This window comes from Tursiops truncatus, chromosome 16 (genome assembly GCF_011762595.2).
Source record: "Tursiops truncatus isolate mTurTru1 chromosome 16, mTurTru1.mat.Y, whole genome shotgun sequence".
NCBI classification, from domain to species: domain Eukaryota; kingdom Metazoa; phylum Chordata; class Mammalia; order Artiodactyla; family Delphinidae; genus Tursiops; species Tursiops truncatus.
Window position 1 is genome coordinate 29,576,269 of NC_047049.1, and position 20,091 is coordinate 29,596,359.

At 49.8% G+C, this 20,091-nt stretch overlaps 1 protein-coding gene across 6 annotated transcripts in view; it reads left to right on the forward strand.

Moving 5' to 3' along the window:
* CRTAC1 (cartilage acidic protein 1) overlaps nt 1-20,091 on the forward strand; it is a 156,102-nt gene that overhangs the window by 62,407 nt on the left and 73,604 nt on the right. The gene's annotated exons all lie outside the window — the stretch shown is intronic.

Consider the following 20,091-nt stretch of genomic DNA (forward strand, 5'->3'; position numbering starts at 1 on the left):
TAAGGATACATGGTGATGCTGGAAGAATGGTGCAGTTGGAGAAGAGAAGAGGCAAATTGTTTCAAACGGGGAAAAAAGAGTGCCTGTCAACTAACCAACAGTAAGTTGGAACAAATAGCTCATATACTTTTAGGACACCGTGTGATCACCAGGACCTAGCACCGGCTGCCTAAGAATAATCGATACACAACTAACCTTGCTTCCTTGCAAGGAGGCATTTGGCTGGTGGATTGGCAGGATGCTATCTAGGGACATAGCTTAGTTTCATTTTAGTGAAGCAGTTAACAGTCTCCCCATGTATTATTGTAACTAATATGTTGACCCATGAGGCAGATGATCATTCTCTTAGCAGGATCGCGGTCCTGAAAGTTGATTCCGAAAGGGAGGCTTTAAAGAAGACTGCCTGGGGCTCTGTCCCGGGTCCTACCTTGCTGAACCTCTTTCTTATCAATGACTCGGCTGAAGAAATGGAAATCGTACTAATCAGAACTGTAAATGGCAACTAAGACCAGAGATGAAAGAATTATGATCTGACATTTGAAGAGGAAAAGGTTTAGTATGCAAGCAGTTACTTTATCTTAGAAACACACTTGCATGTATAGATGTGTGTGTGTGTGTGTGTGTGTGTGTGCACTTGTGTGCACAAGTGTTTTTCATTTTCCAAGTGGGTACCTGGTTTGACTTGGAGGACACTAGTGATGGTATGATGAGCTCTCCTTCCCGTAGAGAAAGGTAGAAAAAACATGACACTGCTGGTAATGATAGCTGCAATGTATGGAACGTCCACCGTGTGCCCAATGACAAAGCAGGCTGTGCAGAAAAGAGTTTACATAGTGGGCCTAAGCCTGTTATCCTTAGAAAACCCCGTTTGCAGAGTTGGCCTTTGGCTGGCATATGGGAACTCGGACCCGGGGAGAGTTACCCCTACCCCCAGGAATTACCACGCCTAGACTGTGGTTTATGCCGAATACCTGCTTTCCTTCTGGGAGTATGGATTTTTGGTATGTCTGAGCAAAGGGTGCCTATTTGACCAGCTCTCAGTACAAACCCTGGGTGCTGAGTCTCTAAGGAGCTTCCCTAGCAGACAGCACTTCACATGGGTTGTCACAACCTGTTGCTGGGGAAATTAAGCACATTCTGTGTGAATCTACTGGCAGGGGCCTCTTGGAAGCTTGTTCTTCCAGACTTCATCCGTGTATCTTTTCCCTCTGCTTGTTTTGCTTTTTACCCCTTCTCTCTAATAAATTGTAGCCGTGAATACTATATGCTGAGTTCTGAGAATCCTCCTGCAGAATCATTGAACGTGGGGTAGACTTGGGGAACCCTGATCCACAGGCTTGATTCTCATTACATCATAGAATTTTTATAGCAATTCTATATTTATAGCTGGTAACTCACAGATCCAGAGCTTGAACCAGGTCTAACTCCAAAGATTCGCTTGTCTTTGGAATCACAGAGTAGCGTGTTGCTCTTTCACACTCCCTCTGACACGGGCCCTGAGACTTTCACGGAGAGTCCTGCTGTTCCTGGATTTCCAGACAGTCTCCCAGGCTCATCTAAGTGTCTTCTGGGGGTGAGAATGAATCACTGAACAGCTCACCTTGAAGCAACAGGGGTGAGGGGTGATTCCTACTTCTTCAGGCCCATGGCATTTATTCCTGTTAGTTTCACCCCTGTGGACTCTCTCCACGCCTCTTTCTTGTTATCTGCCTCAGGAAGACCAGTTGATTGTATTTTCTGGTGAAGAAGGTGTCAGTGTGAGAGTAACCAAGGGTTAGGGGCTGACGTTGGCTGCAGCCTCACCCCACCACATGGCCACGAGCCTGTCATCCCTCCCTGTTCCTATCAGATAAGAAAAGGGACATGCTCCAAACCCACAGAATGTAGAACCAAGACATAAACCATGGACTTTGGGTGATAACGATGTGTCAGTGTGGGTTCCTCGCTTGTAACAAATGTGCCACCGCAGTGAGGGATGTTGATTGTGGAGGAGGTTATATGTGTGTGGGATCAGGGGGCACATGGGAACTCTCTATGCCTTCCGCTCAGTTTTGCTATGAGTCTACAACTGCTCTAAAAAATAAAGTTTATTCATTAAAAAAAACAAAAAAGGACATGCTCTAGCTCTCCAAGTGTGGTTTGGGGTATGGATTAGGGCAGCAAAAGATCACCACTTTCTTAAGAGGGTAAGTAATTTCTAACGTCCCCTGCTACTATCTTTATTAAATGCACTGAAATATCTTTGAAAGAGAAAAAATTGTCCCTTTTCTTTTGCCAACTGGGATATGATATGTCTGTCCTCTCCTCCAGCCTGAGAAGGCATGGAATGCCCAGTTCTCTGACTTTAAACTGCATCCTTCACCTAAGGTGCCCTGGGCTGAGGGAGCCAGAGGTTTAGCGTGGAATTACCTTTTGTATGAGTATTCTGTTTCCAGTGCCCCCCACCCCTTGTCTGCTGTGGCTGCAACAGGACCCTCTCAGGAGTTAGAGGAGGCAAAGAAGGAAGGGACTTCCCGCATGCAGCCCTGGAGGTGGTACAGGGACGGGAAGGAGGAGGGCTCATAGGACCTGCCCCAGTGCACCCAAATTCAAACCCACTTCTGCTGCTTGACACGGGAAGTGATGAGAGGTTATAGTACCTGTGAACAAATGTCATCGCCACTTCTGGTTTCTAAGCCCCTCCCCCATCCTCCCCATCACCCCACTAATGTGTCTTTAACTCTTCACACGCTGTAAACCCAACTTCAAGGGTGTGAACAGTTCATCGCCCTTTAATGCAATAGCTACAACCAATGCAGGGAGACAGGCCCACTGCTTCAAAAAGGTACCACCTTCTGAGTGCAGGGGACCAGCCAGCTGAAAGGCAAGCAGAAGGCTATGTAAGAACATGAGCTCTAGGATCCCACAGGCCTGGGTTTGAATCGGCTTCTGCCACTTTCCAGCTGTGCAATTTCGGGCAAGTTGTTTAACCTTGCTGAGCCTTAGTTTCCTCATCCGTAAAATAGGGGTAATAATAGTTCCTACCTTATAGGGTTGTTGTGAGGATTAAATGAGATCATTTGGCAAAAGTGCACATTACTCACTGTAAGCACTCCGTGAATATCAGCGGCTGCTTCTGCTGTTGACTGACATTGCTGATGCTGTTAGGAACAAGCCCGCCTTCCCAGGGCCCAGTGAAAACATACTCTTTTGGTTATCACTCACTCCCTCTCTCCCTACCCCTCAATTCTGTTACCTCTCGCCACGTTCTAAAAACATCTACCATTGGCCCCTGTAGAGAGCCCACCAATGCCAGACACACCCTTGCCCCAACGTCTTTTTGGAGCATTTCCTACTCTGCCCCAGAGCCATGCCTCTTCTCTCTTTTTTTTTTTTTTTGCGGTACGCAGGCCTCTCACTGCTGTGGCCTCTACTGCCGCGGAGCACAGGCTCCGGACGCGCAGGCTCAGCGGCCATGGCTCACGAACCCAGCCGCTCCGTGGCATGTGGGATCTTCCCGGACCGGGGCACGAACCCGTGTCCCCTGAATCGGCAGGCGGACTCTCAATCACTGCGCCACCAGGGAAGCCCCGCCTCTTCTCGTAAAATGAGTGTTCTGCTTCTCACAGTGTACTTTCCAGAAAGTTCTCCCTGCCCTGTCACCTCCATCTGGGGGCATGTCTGTCACCCTGGCACACCACTGTGCTTTAAGAGGAACAGTCAAGATCTGTGTTAGTGCTCATTCCTTTTGTGAACCAATAGCTGTAGATTTCTGTGATTTAGAGGAAAATCTGACCCAAAGCAAAATTTTTCTTAGTTTGGGTTTTGTTGATGGTAGCAGAGTTTTGTGTTTTTTTTTTTGCTTAATTACCACTATGACTGAATATAACATTTAATGATCAGGGGAAGATTCTTTCCAAAATGAAGATGTAAACGAACAGGCAGTGCGAATCCTTTCTCTAGAGCGCTGGTCCTAGAGGGTGGTCACGGGCGGGATTGAGAGCACAGCCTTCAGAGGCTCACGCAGACCAAGTCTGCACCGAGCACCACCACTTCACAACTAAGTGACCTTTGGGGAGTCACATGACCTCCTGGTCCTCACCTGTAAAAAGGGATAATCGGTTCACTGGGAGGGAACATGAGAACGTTCAGATAATGTCCTTAGCCCAGTGCCTGGCGGGCTGTAAGCAGTCAATAAATGCTAAGTTCTCATTATAACACGTTCTAAAATTCCGTCGGAACCTGTGCTTAAAGCAGATGTTTGGGGGACTTCCCTGGTGGCGCAGTGGTTAAGAATCCGCCTGCCAATGCAGGGGACACGGGCCCTGGTCTGGGAAGATCCCACATGCCACGGAGCAACTAAGCCCGTGCGCCACAACTACTGAGCCTGTGCTCTAGAGCCCGTGAGCCACAACTGCTGAAGCCCACGCGCCTAGAGCCCGTGCTCCACAACAAGAGAAACCACCGCAATGAGAAGCCTGCGCACCGCAACGAGGAGCAGCCCTGGCTCGCTGCAACTAGAGAGAGCCCGCGCACAGCAACGAAGACCCAGCGCAGCCAAAAATAAACTAATTTTTTTTAAAAAAGCAGCTGTTTTGGAATATATTGAAGAGGTTGGTGTCAGCCTGCTTCCTGAAACTCACGTGTCTCATTCAAATGGAAGCAAATGTAATCGTAAGCCCTTAGCAGAGTCAGGTAAGCTTCCCTTTGCCACTTACATCACACCTTACAAGGAGCTGTACTTGGTCATCGAGGCAGCAGCTGCATACTGCAAGGTCACCTAGAACCCCACAGATATCGGCAAGTAAACTTTCGTGACTACCAAAGATGTCAAAAAAGTCCCACCCCTCCTTCCAGGGCCCAGCTTTTGCAAGTTTCATCATTAGAGCCTCTTCAGGGACTCCTGTCTGAGGCAATGGCTGCACCTTGAATTCACCACGACTGGAACTCAGACCCTTTAGACATAAGTATGGATGACAGCTCCTAATACGTGAGCCAGGAAGAGTGACATCACATGTCATTGTCCTGGGCTGACACCACCCCTCTCCTCTAGAAGCTCTAGTGAGGGGAAACCCACCTATTCTGGAGAAACATTTTCACTTTCAAGAGGTCCCAGATTGAATATCAAGGGAACTGATCAGTAGAGAAATGCACAAGCCAATGAAGATAACAATGAAAATAATAGCTCTTCTTTCTTGAGCATTTTTAAGCATTATAGGTGCACTATAAGCTTGTTCCGTTCTCACGCCAACTCTTTGAGGTAGACAGCGTTACTATTTCCACTGCACAGATGAGAAACATGATGTTCAGAGATGTTAGGTAACTTGCCCAAAGACACAGAGCCCAGGTGTGTCTGCCTCCAAAGGTGGGGCTCCTGAACCTGGGCCGATGCCCAAACAATGCCAGGCAGTGAAGTGCAGAGCTGTGGCTTGCAAACTTTATTTTCTCAGCCTAACCCTTTGGAGCAAAGAGAAATCTTCTGCAGTCTCCGAACGTCTAAATCAGACCAAAGTGGGGCTGCTGTGGTGGAAGAGGGTTCGGGACCCAGAGCCCTTCTCATCATCCTCTCTTCTTTTCCCCCGGATCCTTGAGGACCTTCAGGTCCCACAGGACACAAACCAAAAAGCTCTGGTGAAGCTGAAGGAGTGTGGGCTTCAGAGCTTCTGGTTCTTCTCTGCGTTGGAGAATACAAGTATTGACCTTCCAGAGTTGTGGGGAAGAGTATGTGGCTAATGCGTATGAAGCATCTAGTAGGCCCCCGCCCTCCGGCTACTATCAGTATTATCCTAACTGGTACGTCTTATGGGAAAATAAGAGTTAATTCAGAGGGGACTGTAGTGGGTTGATCGGTGAGCCCCCAAAAATGCACCCACGGCCTAATGCCTGGATCTTGTGAACATTACCTTATATGGGAAAATATGGGATTAAGTTAAAGATTTTGAGAAGAGCATGTCCTGGACCATCCAGGTGGGCCCTAAATGCAATCACACGTTTCCTTAAAAGAAAGAGGCACAGGTGGGGCTTAAAAGAGGAGGCGGTAATGTGACCACTGAGGCAGCGGTTAGAGGGAGGCGGCCCGCAGCCAAGCAATACCTACTGCTGCAAGAAGCTGCAAGAGGCAAGGAAGGGATTCTCTCCTGGAACTTGAAGAGATGCAGTCCTGCCCATACCTTGATTTGGGGTATCTGGACTCCAGAACTGTGAGACAATCCATTTCTGTTTTAAGCCGCCCAGGCTGTGGTAACGTTTGTTACAGCAGCCATAGGAAACTAATACAGGGGCTCGTTGCCCCCGCTCGGCCCCAGCGCACACTCCACACACGGGGATTGTCTCACACAGAGGCAGGCGCGGAGGGCACGTGCTGGAATCCTTGGAATAAGACGTCAAAGGCGCGCACGCACCTCACTCCTGGACACGGGCAAGCAGGCGGGAGTCCTCTCATCTCCAACAAGACCTTTCCAAGGGTGGAGTCTCCCGGTCACTGTGCATTCCTGCTCAGATATCCACTCTCCCCCTGCACCTCATCCCCGACAATCACAACGTTCGGTCGGGTATTTGTAATTCCCAGATTGTCATTTCTGACAACACGTCTGTGTCTCTCTGTTGAGGCCAGTGGCTGTGCGGACGGGAGCCTTATTTGTCGTGCTGCCACCCTTGAGCTTCCTCACTGTCCACATCCGGGCCCGGAGGGGGCTCTCAAGACGAGCAGTCACGCCTCCTCGAGGCAGCTCTCACTACAGCACCTCTGCCCTCGTTTCACTCGACTGTCAGTCTTGAACATTGCGTGTGGAGCTGAGCCAGGTCAGGTGTGTGCTGCCGTGCGGGGCTTGTGTGGTCTGGGGTCCGGCCGGGTCGTGCCATGTTCCTCAGCTGCAGAGACATTCTTCCCCTGGTGGTTCCTCGGCCGCCAGGCCGTGGAGACTTCTCCGTGAGAACCATCTGGCACTGATTTTTCACCTCCACCTTTGAGAATTCCCCAGAGCCACAAAGGAAAGAAGCAGTAACTCTTCTTGGGCCACCACACCTGCTGAGGGACTATATCACATGCTAGTTCTGCACTCACTGGTATAATTTGGAGAGAGCTTAGCCGAAAGGAATCCCTGGTCTAGTCAAAATAATATGTTAGTTCATGAATAGAAGAAAAATAAGGCCTTATGGTGGGGTAAAAAGAAACTAGAATTTGGAATCAAAGGAAGCAAATTCAAGACCCAGCCCTGACACTTTCCAGCGGTGTGATGGGCACATGACTAACCCCTGACCTTAGTTTTGCATTTAAAGGGGAGAGGAGATAAATAATAACCCCCACGGGATCGCTGAGAGGATTAAGCCATATGTGTAGGTAAACCAGAAAGCACTAGGCAGCCGCACACGCACCCCACGAGACCATGAGGTCTCTGTGTTTTGAGTCCTGGGATCTGGGCCAGGTTAGCCCAAGCCAGGTACTGTTCCACTAAAGGACTGCCGTTGAGGGCCAGGCTCCTTGCCATTTATTGAAGCTCTGAGTCAAGAGAGATCCCCAGCCAGGCTCCCATCACACGTTGCCCCATCTCCACTTGTACATTGAATTTCAAAAGATGCTGGCTGGTTTTCTCTTATCTCTAAAACAGAGTGTTATGGTCGTGCCTCTTTCTCTCTGAAGGAACCAAATGCAGACATCAAAAGGAGAAGAAGAAAGCTCACGCCATCCCCAGGGGCTGATGCTGGCAGACTCCTAGGCTTGATCTGACCCTTTCCTGATGACCTGTGTGTGGGGAACAATGTGGGCAGAGCTGCAGAGGTCTGCACCCTGCTGGTCCTGGGAAGGGGTGGTGGGCATGAGGGGGAGGGGGGAGGGTTTATAGGAAAAGGCTAATGAAATGAATCACCAGTTTCCTATCTGCTCTGAGTGGGACGCTCAAGAAGCTGAGCCCTGGGCTGGGCTCTGCTTGGTAGCTCAAAAGAATGAATGGTCCCTTGGAGTGGGAGTCGACTCAGTTCCAGGAGAAGAGCTAGGGAGGGTGACGACAACCTGTCTGTTATTCTTCACCCTCAGGGAGGATGTACATCCACCAGTGTGGTTGGGAGACTCAAATGGGTTGTGAATTCGTCAATAATATAATGCTTCTAGGTATTCACACCATAGCTTGTTCTCTACCTGTTCACCTGGAGCAATGTTGTTATAAACCCCTAGATGGCAGAGATCACGTCCATCCAGATCCTTTCGTACTGGACTCACAACACCGCGTGTCAACTGGTCCTTCCTGGATCTTGAGGAGATTGAAAGGACTAGGGCTGTGTCTCACAGTTTGGTGAACATAAAAACCACCCAGGAGTTTCTTTGAAATGCTGATCCCTGGGCTCAGGAATTTGCATGTTTAACAAGTTCACCAGGTATCTCCGAGGTGAATGGTCTACAGGCTACTCTCTGAGGAATACTGATCCAGACTCGCCCTTCTCAGGCTTCAATGCGCACATGAATCACTGTGGCATCTTATTAACATGCAGATTCTGACTCAGAGATCTGAGGCCCAAGATTTTGCATTTTTAACACGCTCCCAAACGTTGCTGGTGCCACCCGTCCCCACCCCCACTTAGAGTAGCAAGGGTCTCTCTACCTGCTGGTCCTCTGCAATCCCGAGGTACCAGTCCCTGCAAGGTCTTTAGTCTAGATGGACGGTTCAAACGTAAAATGTCTGCGTTACCTAAGACCTTAGATTATAGTCACGTTCCTTTCATCTGTAATTAAAACAACTGTTTATCTTGAGTTGCCAGTCAGGTAGGTGATTTCTATACTACAAGCACTTTAAGGAATAAATATCTAGGTACATTGGATACTTTCTCACTAATACTTAACACACAACATTTTCTGTCCCTAGAGCTTTAATGCACACTCTCTCCAGCAGCCAGATTCTGATTAGTGTTAATGCGTGGCTAAGGGAATTCAAGCCGTCGTGGCAACAAGGACCCCTCTGAATGAACGCCTTTCATAACTGACAGCTTTATATGTTTTTAAAGCAAGAGTCTCTTCTAGGACTATTTCCTCCAAATCAAAATGAAGAGTTTAATTCATCAGTTAACACTCCATAGCAACTGGAAGGCTTTGCTGCTTCCTCCAACCATTATTTCTCAAGACACAGCCAGGCATGCCTCCATTAGCTGCAGCATGAGGGAAAACTGGAAGGAACTTGATTTTACCGCAGGGAGGGGACAGCCAGGTGCGTAGGGAATGGAGGCCAGCAAGCGGGACGACACCGTCCGCAGGGTCCGGAGAGAGCAAGCGGAGATCCCAGCAGGCAAAGTGGGGACAACGTGTGTGGCCCCTGTACCCTGTGGGGCATGGGTGCAGCGCTCCAGCAGTGACTTGTATTAGCAATTCCAAGCAGATAGTTGTCACGGGGGAAGCTCGTCATCACGAAAAGGGCCTGCACCCAGCTAGAGTCTGGACCAGGACTCTGGGCGGACAGAGCCCTGGGCTAGAAGGACAGGCCTTTTCTAAGTTGAAGCTGGCCGTCTCCATCTGCCCATGAACTGTGAGCCACAGGACCCCACTGGTCCTTGTCTTCACATGACAGCCCTGCCTTTCACCAGCCAAGACCTGTCTGTCCTCTGCCCTCACCAGGGCCTGTGACCTGTGTCTGGTGACCTATGTCTGCTTGCTTGTCCAACCCGGGCATCAGGCCAGGCTGACTGAGGGCAGCCTCCTGTACACCTCGCATCCAGTCCAGCGCCCAGCTCCGGACTTCCTGCCTGCTGGAGAAAACCACAGCTGTCTCTGACCAGACCCTCAGCAAATTCCTGTCGCCTCCATTTCACGGGGCGTTCCTGCAGCTCGATGGGTCTATCATTCAGCTCCTGTCAAACAGGGTAGAAGAACGAGGGCTCCTGGGGGGCTCAGTGAGGCTATCTCTGCTGCAGACAACAGCCATATATTGTGTGCACGTGTGTGCGTGTGTGCGTGCGTGTGTGAGCGTGTGTGTGAGCGTGTGTCTGTGCATGTGTGTGTGTGCATGTGTGTGTATGCGCACATGCAAAACCTGCAGCTGTGTCATAGTTTACACATTTTCTTTCATCTGACCTTGAGGTAGAGCAAATATTATTAGCCCCACTTTATAGATGAGGAAACTGAATCCTCGGGAATGTATGTACACAGGCTCCTTTATCAAACACTGTGATGGAGACTAGAAGTATAAAATACAGTCTAGAACTCCTTGGAGCTCACAGTCTTCTATGCTCAAGGCTACAGAGGTAATAATCGTAATAATTCATTCTTTCAAAAGTATTTATCGAGTTCCCGTTACGTGTCAGGTACTAAGTGTAGATGGGAGAAGACAGACTGACTAACTCGGGTTTATTGAGCATTTGCTCCACACTCAGCACTGTGTTGACTACTTTACAGGCTTTATCTTCATCCTTGGCACAACCCGTGGCACAGGAGCTGGTATCAGGAAGCTGAGGCCTGGACCAGCTGGATGACTGGTTCAAGGATGCCCACACAGCTGGAGAGTTGCAAGCAGGGACGTGCCCTCGGGCAGTCTGGCTTGTGGTCCAAGCTTCTCATTACGGAGCTGTACTGCCTCTCAGCCTTTCTGTTCTAACTTCAGGTCCAGTGTGCTTTCTGCTGTCCCGTGTTGCCCACACAGAGCCCACCTCACTCCCAAGAGAAGATGCTCCCACTGCCTTTTCCCAGCCATTCCAAAGGGCTGGAGGCAGGCAGTCCCCATTCTGGATTCAAAACTCCAAATGCCTGCCCTCACCTGCCCCCACCCTGAGCCAGCCCAACCTGTACTCCACCTCTGCCTGTGCCTCTCCCCAGGCCAGCTCCTGGCACCCTGTCCCGGCCTCCCTGCTGTGATCGCTCCACTGCTGAGATGCTGCTCTCATGAGCATTGGTCCTAGTCAAAGGCTGTCAACCGTAGGCTCCAGCTCCTGGCTCTCAGGATGGACATGTGACTGAAACGGGGCTAATCAGGGCCCTTTCCTGGGGTTTTTCACATCGGAACTGAGGAAAGCAAGCCTGTCCACTCCGTGCTAAGGCTGAGGTGTGAGGCTGAGAGTGTATACAGGTCAGGCCTCGTGAAGAAGGGTGGTGTGAGACGATGAGGCCAACAGAGAAGAGGGGAGAAGCCAGGGGAGAGGAAGTCCTGACGACCTCCTGGTCAGAACCCTGGCTCCAGGCACCCCAAGGCCTCTCTGTTCCCCTGCTCTTCTGGCAGGTTGGACACCTGAACCAGTACTTTCTTCAATTAGTTTCAGGTGGAGTGTTTGCCACTTGCAACCAAAGAGTCCTGATTCACCCAGCCTCCATCTGTCACCTGAATCCCTCCTTTGATAGTGTATGCAATTCCTGCCTCCCTGTCTTCCTCTTTTCTTGAGATAAACATGCCTTGAGGGATGGAGTCATGGTCTTCTTCATCATCATCAACCATCAACATGAACACCATGACTGAGGACCCGTCTTTTCCTGGCATCGTCCTAGGTATGGAGGGGCTAGAGCTGCAAACAGTAGCCTCTGCCTTCTGGTTGCCTCCATGTTCATCAAAATATAAGAAATTCCAAGGGCACAGAGCACGTGCTGAGCACAGATCTTTTTTAGAACAGGGCATAAATCAATCAGTCTGCGTGGAATTTTTACAGAACAGAGACACTCATCACTGCAGATTATTCTGACCTTTCGGTGCCAAACATCCCTTTCTTGAAAAACCATCCATCCCTTAGGACAAAAGGTTTTTATCCTTCATCTTAAAGTAACCTTCTTATTCTTTGCACTGCATTTGTGGGGTCTTTTCCACCCTGGTTAGCTCCTAGTTCAGGATCAAGTGTTTTTGTTTGTTTGTTTGTTTTCTGGGATGCCCTTTCCAGACTTATCCAATTCACTCCCCTGTAAGATCTCCAGCCCCAGATTTCTCATCATGGCTAGAAACCTCCCATTAACAGTCTCCTTTCCTTTAAACTAACGCCTGGCCTCTGGCTATGTCCCCTTCTAGGATACAGTCTGTGAGTCTCCTGTTGGAATGCCTTCCCATATGTTTTCTGGTCCTATTTAACTTCAATGGCTTTCAAAGAATTAAATGCGTAAAAAGGAAAAAGGAGCATTACACACAGTTCCAAAGAAATGATCCATGTTCAAGGTTACGCTTTCAAAATGGGAAACAGATGTGGCTAGAAAGGAAAGAAGAATTCAAAGGAGGAGTAGAAAAATAGGGGTTTCTGGAATCCTTGTATTTCTCATTACCCTTCCACCCTTATGCTCTGCACAGACCCTCAAGATATTCTGAGATCCATGTGTCAACCCAACAGATCCAGGCCTCCCTTGTGTAGACCTGCCTACTGTGAATCAAAAGGCTATCTTAGGGCTTCCCTGGTGGCGCAGTGGTTGAGAGTCCGCCTGCTGATGCAGGGGACGCAGGTTCGTGCCCCAGTCCGGGAAGATCCCACATGCCGCAGAGCGGCTGGACCCGTGAGCCATGGCCGCTGAGCCTGTGCGTCCGGAGCCTGTGCTCCGCAGTGGGAGAGGCCACAACAGTGAGAGGCCTGCGTACTGCGCAAAAAAAAAAAAAAGGCTATCTTAGAGAATTCTACTGATTACTGAGTAATGTTTTTTCCTGTTTTCCAGAGATAAATTCTTCTTCCCCTTAGGTCTGAAATGATAGGTCATCGTTGTCTACTTTCTTGTCCAAAAATGTAGCTAGTTAAAAACAAGTTATCCTTTCTCACAGTTCTTTGAGTCGGGAATTTGGGCAGGGTCAGCTGGCAGGGGTGGAGGGGTGCTCTGCTCCATGTGACATCAGCTGGTGTCACTCACTCAGCTGCACTGTGTCGTCAGCTTGGCTGGGCTGGAAGGCCCACGAAGTCTTTGCTCATTTATCTGATGCCTCGGTGTTCTTCCACATGGCCTCTCCCTGGGGCTAGATTGGGCTTCCTCAGAGCATGGTGGTCTCAAAGTGGCCGAACTTCTTACATGGTGCCTGGCTTCCCCCAGAGACAACGTGGGAGCTGGTGGGCCTCTTTAAGGCTAGGCCCAGAACTGGCCCACGTTCTGCCAACCGAGTCAAGTCACAAAGCCAGCCCTGAGTCAAGGGAGGCGAAATGGATTCCACCTCTTCATGGGTGGAGTAACACGTCCATACAAAGAGGAAAGAAAAGGATGGCAGCCATCTCTGGATATCAGCTACCGTATCCCTATAACCACTTCACTCAGAGGGCACGTGCTCATTTCTTAACCTTAGATAAACCCCATGTATAGAGCACTGTTCTCATCTTACTTAACTCTTCTCAGTCTCTTTTTTTCCCTGCAGATTATTTTACCTCACAATCTCTATTCTAAGACCTAACACCTTTCTTCCATTCAACTTATACTCTCTCTAAATACTTGTTTCAGAAAACTGTGTGTTCCCAAGTACTGAGCTCAAATTAATTTTTACTAAAGCTTATTTTAATTTTGTGTTCTGTTATGATAACGATGACTTAGAACCTGTAATATGCCCATAATATAAGGCTGACAAGCCTTTAAAATCGTTTCCTGTGAAGGACCAAATGGTAAATATTCTCAACTTTTGGGCCATACAGTCTGTGTTGCAATTACTTAGCTCTGTTGTACAGGAAAAACAGCCACAGAAAACATGTAAATGAATGAGCAGGTCTGTGTTCCAATAAAACTTTATTTACAAATATAAGCAGCAGGCCAGACTTGGCCCAAAAGTCTTGATTTTGCTGATCCCTGCTTTAGACTAAGGGATCAGTTTGTCTTTCAATATATATTTTGTCTAATGATTAGCTGTTTGACTTTCAGAAAGTCACTCTTCTCTGAAATTCACTTCTTCATCTATAAAATAAGGGTATTGAAATAACCAAGAATAAAATAGCCCCTTACGCCTGTAGTCCTGAAAATGCCACACATCTTTAAAAACCTTTGAAGGAAATGCCCAGAAAGGCCATAAGATGAGTTGTTTCTCTATGATAATATCTCAGAGCTCTGTTGATATTTCCACGACTTTGTATCTTTCCAGGGATCTCTCTCTTTTTCTCTCTGGGTCTGTGTATCCTCCCTTCTGTGTGTCCCAGTGTCTTTACAGGCCAATCTCTTTATCTGTGTTTACAGTGTTTTTCTCTCTATGCTCAGGGCTTCATTGCCCCTCAGTTTCCATTTTTCTGTATTCTCGTGTGTCTCTCTCTTGCATTCGGATTTATACGTGCATCTGTCTCGTCTCCCTGCATCTCTCCCCTGATTATAATGTTGAATAGCTATATATTTTTCATTATTTTCCTTTTTAATGAAAAAAGTTCCCTATTCTTAGTTTTCAAAGTAGTATATTTTTCAAATTTCAGCCAAGTTTCTATTTATGTACAGTGAGATATCGTGTATAAACTACGTAGCACAGTATCTAATATATAGTAGGTACCCAATAATCATTGCATCCCTTCATCTGGCTTCCCCTTTATGTAACTGCCTAAATGAGTTTTTTTCATGTAGGTCAACAGTTCTCAACAGAGAGAAAGGCTGGTCCTCTGTCTTTATCTATAATACCTTGTTACTCTCTCTCACCTTTACTCAGGACACCAGCTCCTGGCCTCCTCCTGGTGTCGTTACCATGTTTGTACATAACTTGAGGACTAATGTAAGCAGAGGATCAAAGACCAAGCAAGAGACCGGTGGCTCAGTTGACTTTGCTCGGCCACCCAGTGATGATCTGGTACCTCCCAGAGGCTCCTTCTATTTCGTTCGCTCTGCAAGTATTTATTGAGTGCTTGTTACGCCCTAGGTGATGGGGAGACAGAAGTGAACACAGCAGACACAGTCCCTGCCCTCCTGAAGCTAATAGTTTCCTGGGAGAAATGGGCAATACATAGGTAACCAAACCAGAGTAGGACAGAGGAGGCCGTGACTGGAATACGGAGGAGGAGAAGGTCTCTCCGAGATGCCTTTCAAGGTGAGACCTAAAGGATGAGATGAAGCCGGCCCAGGAGAGAGGTGGAGGGAGGGTGCTCTGGTCAGAGGGCTGGGACCTGCCTGCTGGACCTTTAGGAGCTGAAAGGGAGGTGGTGTGGTGTTATGCGGTCAGCAAGGCAGGAAGCAAAGCGAATATGCTCCCAGGACAGGCGTGATAAAAGGTCTGGGTTTCATTCCAACATAATGGGAAACCACCACAGGGTTTTAGGCAGGAGAATGGCTGATCTGATTTATGTGTTAAAAAGATGACTCTGGCTATGCCGTGGGGGATTTCAACTGGTGGGGGAAGTGGGGAAGCAGAGAAAGGAGGCTCTCCAGAGATGGTGGCAGTGGAGGGGGAAAGAAGAGAAAGGATTTGAAATATTTTAAGAGGTAGAAATGACGGGATTGACTGATGAATTAGATGTGAAGTCAAGGAAGTGGGAGAACCAAGGCTGACACCAGCTTTCTGGCTTTGGTATTTGGATGCCCATTGCAGGGAGGAGCGATCAATAGTTCCATTTTGGTCACATTCCATCGGAGATGACTGTGGCGCATGCAGGGGGAGATGTCAGGTAGGCAGTCGGATATATGAGTCTGAGGTTGGACTGGGGATTTGGGTTGGAGGTATAAATTTGGGAGTTGTCAGTCATGGGGTTGGATATTATCCCCTAGTGAAAGGGGATGGAGAGAGGAGAAGGGGCTCCTGGACCGGGCTTGGGGACTCCAACATTAAGAGGCAGAGAGAGGAGGGAGTGCCTACAAAGAGGAAAAGGAGGGGGAACCAGAGAGAAAGAAGGAAAACCAGAGGAGGACGGCATCCTCAGAGCCAAGAGAGCAGAGTGTTATAAGAGGCAAGTGGCCGAGAGCCCAGGCCACTGTGCCAGATACAGCCGAGGGTCCCCAGGAGATGGGACAGAAAGGGCATCCCTATTTGTGGCCTCATGAAAGCCACCAATGGCCATAACAAGGGCAGCTTTGCTGGAGTTGGGCGGGGGTGGAATGTGGATAGCAGGTGGGGTAAATTGTCGGTAAGAAAATGGAGAGCACTTGTAAAGACATCTCTTTGAGTTTAGTGACAAAGGGGAATGAAGAAATATTCCAGCAGAAGATGAGAGGTCACAGGTGGGATGTTTGGGGATGAGAAATGTTAGTGTGTGTTTGGAAACTCGAAGTGATCACTATAGAGAGTGAGAGCTTGTTCCTCGGCTTTTTTTTTAAGTAACGATGAGAACTTATAATTGTGTAACCTCTTCACAGTTTACCAAGTGTTATCATAACACACACTGTCTCTTATCCTCACAGAGTTATAGTTGAGGAAGCTGAAGCTTAGAGGAATTGAGTGACAGGCTCAAGGTCAGAGCCAGGAAGTGGCAGGCCCAGGACCCCACGCCCTGGCTGCTCTTCTTGGCCTGACCCCAAGGCCCCTCCCTGTCGACAGTGGACCAGCGTGAAAACTGGGCGGCACTCACACGAGGATGGGTTGTGCCCTGCTGGTGTCTCGCAAGCAGATTTTTAAATTTCCACTGAGCCAATCACTTGTGCCTGCTGGCCCAGCCTTTGATATTATGAAGTCGCAGCTGCTTTTCGAGAACACAGGACCCTGTCCCACTTCCTAAGCCTGTTTTTTTTTTTTTTTTGCGGTACACGGGCCTCTCACTGTTGTGGCCTCTCCCGCTGCGGAGCACAGGCTCCGGATGCGCAGGCTCAGCGGCCACGGCTCACGGGCCCAGCCGCTCCGCGGCACGTGGGATCCTCCCGTACCAGGGCACGAACCCGCGTCCCCTGCATCGGCAGGCGGACTCTCAACCACTGCGCCACCAGGGAAGCCCCCTAAGCCTGTTTAATTGAGCTTCAAAGCCTCCTGAATTTCTAGAAGTGCCCAACAATCTCGGGCGGTGTCAGAGAGAGGAAACATGAAATCCCACGTCCTTCACATCCATCTTCCCCGACTGGTGGGAACTGCAGCCCCAGAAGGACCGTGGTGGGACTGTGGCTGACCTCTGAACATCAGTCTCCACACCTGTAAAATCCTAGGATCGTCATGAGGATGAAGTGAAGTAGTGGGTGTGAAGTACTCAGAAGGGTGCTTGGCGCGTGGTGGCTGCTCTGCGAATGCCGCCGTGATTATTTTCCTTTATTGCTCACTCACTCACTCACTTTTATGACAGACACTTGCTGGGCATCTTCTCTCTGCCAACTATGGCTCTAGGCACAGCAAACACAGAGCTGTATCCACATGCTTCCTCGGCTCAAGAAGCATATGTTTTAATGAGGGGAAGTGATGTTGGAACACAAACAGCTCTGCCTCGTGGTAATAAGCAAGGTGCAAAACGCTGTGGGTGTCCAGGGAAGAGAAGATCACATGTAGCCCAGGCAGCTGGGGCAGGCTTCGTGTGAGGAGCGTAGGGCGGGGTGGGATGGAACCAACTGGAGCGTCAGCCCCATGCAGAAGAGGGGGAGGGGATAAGCCTTCTTCATGCAGAAGAGGGGGAGGGGATAAGGCTGGCTGTCCTGGGGGGAGATTGTGAGAGGCTTGGATATCAGTGCAGCAGACCCAGCCAGGTGGGTGGGGGGAAGGGGTGGCAGCTCCGTGCCCCACCTCTCAGCCTTGCACCCCGTGTTGCTGGGACCCCTACCTAGGAGCCCTTGGTCTGGCTTTGTGTCTGTAGTCCCTTGGGGGGGGGCGGGTGGTGGGACGCAAGGGGACAGAGTGTCAGGATTCATCCCAGGCTGCCATGTAGGCTTGGGAGGACTCTGCGGCACGTGCTCACTCTGTAACAGATGGAGGATTTGGGCCAGCCTAGTACCCCGACCCCTCTACACCTTAGGGAGTACACTGGAACTAGCACCCCCAAGTCCTTCAAACAAGAGATGGTCCAGGGCCATCCACTCCCCCAGGGCCACCACCATGGGAGCAGGGACCTTGTGTGCACGCCCATCACCCCCCATTCAGGGTGAAAGGACTGGCCTCCAATAAGTGCAGAGGCCATGGCCTCTCCCCCCACTGGGGGTGGTAAAGACATTCTCCTTGGGGGAGACCCAAGGGACAGGGGGTGCGAGGAGGGGTGTCAGTGCTGGACTTCATGTGGAGGCTCCTCAGCCGTAGCCTGGGGGGGCCACGCCCGCTCTGTCCATCTCCTGAGGTGGGTTAGACACAAGTCACTATTGTTTCAAGAGCATTAGACTAAGGAGTGCTCTCACACGGCTTCTAGGCCAGTGGCTCTGGAATCCCTTGTTTAAACAACATTTTATGGAACATGATGCATAAAATAAAATGCATCCACATAGAAATGCTCTGGATGAAGCTGAGAGGAGAGGGCCCAGAAGCCCGTCCCCAAGACCGCGTTTGTCCACACACTTTGTGACCCTCTGATTTAGTCCCACTCTCGTTTTGCAGAAGAGAAACTCAGAACCTAGATTGGGGAACTGACCAGCCTAAGGTCACAAAACTAACCTCTGGAAGAGGCAAGACCTGCAGAGAAGCAAATGAAATCAAGGCTGAGAAAGTGTTTTATAAACTGTAAAGTGCGATAGAAATGTAGGGTCATTATCTCCACTTCATGTGAAGTTCTTGGGCATTTCCCATGTCGCTGCTTTGAGAGAGGCCACCAGAAGAAAAAAAAATGCAGAGGACAGAGAGTGTTGGCATCATAGGCAGTGTGGAAAGAGCACAGGGTTGGACCTGGAGACAGTTAGAAGCCTAGTGCTGCCATGTACGAGCTGTGTAACCTCACTTTGCCTCTCTGACCTTCTGTTTCCTTTTCTAGAAAAATGCCTTCTCTACCTTCTTTCTGGGATCACTAGGGCTCCGGTGAGGCAACGCATGGGAAAGTGCTTTTAGCAAGGCCTAGCGCCGCAGAACTGTACTATCTTGTGAGGAGCAGCAGTGGTAGTAAACAGAAGACCTGGAGGCTTTGAGGCTCAGGGTTTAGCACCCACGAGGCCCTTCCTGCCCCTGGGGGCTGGAGCCAGCTGCTGACGGTGCTGGAACCCAAGTGTTCCATCTCTGCCGCCTAGACACGTCCCATAGGTCATGCCGCGCCCTCAATGCACAGCCCTCAGACGCTCTTTGTCACGGTGTCTGAGGCGCAACCTCCCGTTACCGAGCGCTGACTCAGCCCCCAGTAAGCTCCGTCTCCCCTTCCGCACACTGTGGCTGCCAGAAGGCGCGTGGCCAGTCACTCAGCATCCCCCAGACTTCACTGGCTCTGCATCTTGGTGACAAAGGGCTAAATTGGTTCTGTTTCAGGAAAGCAAGAAGTGATTTCTCTCAAAGACCTTGGAGGGTTCTTTCCTCCCTCCCCACAGTGTTTTCGGCTGGGGACCGTCCAGAGGCTGGCAGCTGAACTTCACTCGGGATGTACACGCTCAGGTTCAAACAAAGGCAGTAGCCCGGGGACTAATGGATGGGGGGTGGCCAGGTTCCTTTGGAGAGCCTGACAGGTGTTCCAGGAGGAGGGAGGAGTCCAGACATTCCTGGCTGTGCTGCCTGGGGTGACCTTGGACACACCACTTTCTCCACATGGGAAGGCAATGGGAAGAAATCGACCACGGGACACCTAAGCCCTTATGACTCAGACATGGGCTCTGAGGATCCACTCATTCAATCAGTCAGCAAGGATTTACTGAGCACCTATTGTGTGCCAGGCATTGTGCTAGGTCCTGGGGGACAAAACAGACAAAAAGTTCTGCCCTTGTGGAGCTGACATTCTAGCAGGACCAGACAGAGAAGGAAGAGCTAAATGGGAAGCTAGAGACCGGTCAACCGGTGGTAAAAAGCCGTGGGAAAGAGAGCATGGGTGAGGGGCAAGGGTACGGGGTGACGGTGGTTGCAGGTTTCAGGAATGTGGGCAGGAAGGCCTCTCAGAGAAGGGAAGATTGCGTGAGGGCCTGAAGGACATGAAGGAGGGAGACAGCCATGTGGGTACCTGGAAGAAAAGTATCCTGGGTGGAGGGAACAGCAAGTGCGAATCTCTGAGGCAAGAGCAAGCGTCAGGGAGGTCGCGTGGTTGCAGGAGAGTCAGACGAAGAGAGGTGAGGACTGAGGAGGTCTGTAGTGTTTTCCTTCCAGTGCCTCGGACAAAGCGATCCAGCAGGTCCACCTGATGGCTTTAGATGCATTTGTAATCTCCTGTCTGGGATGCCAGTTTCATCCTACTGTTTAAATGCTGGGACTTTCTGTCAAGAGAGAGTCATTCCAGACC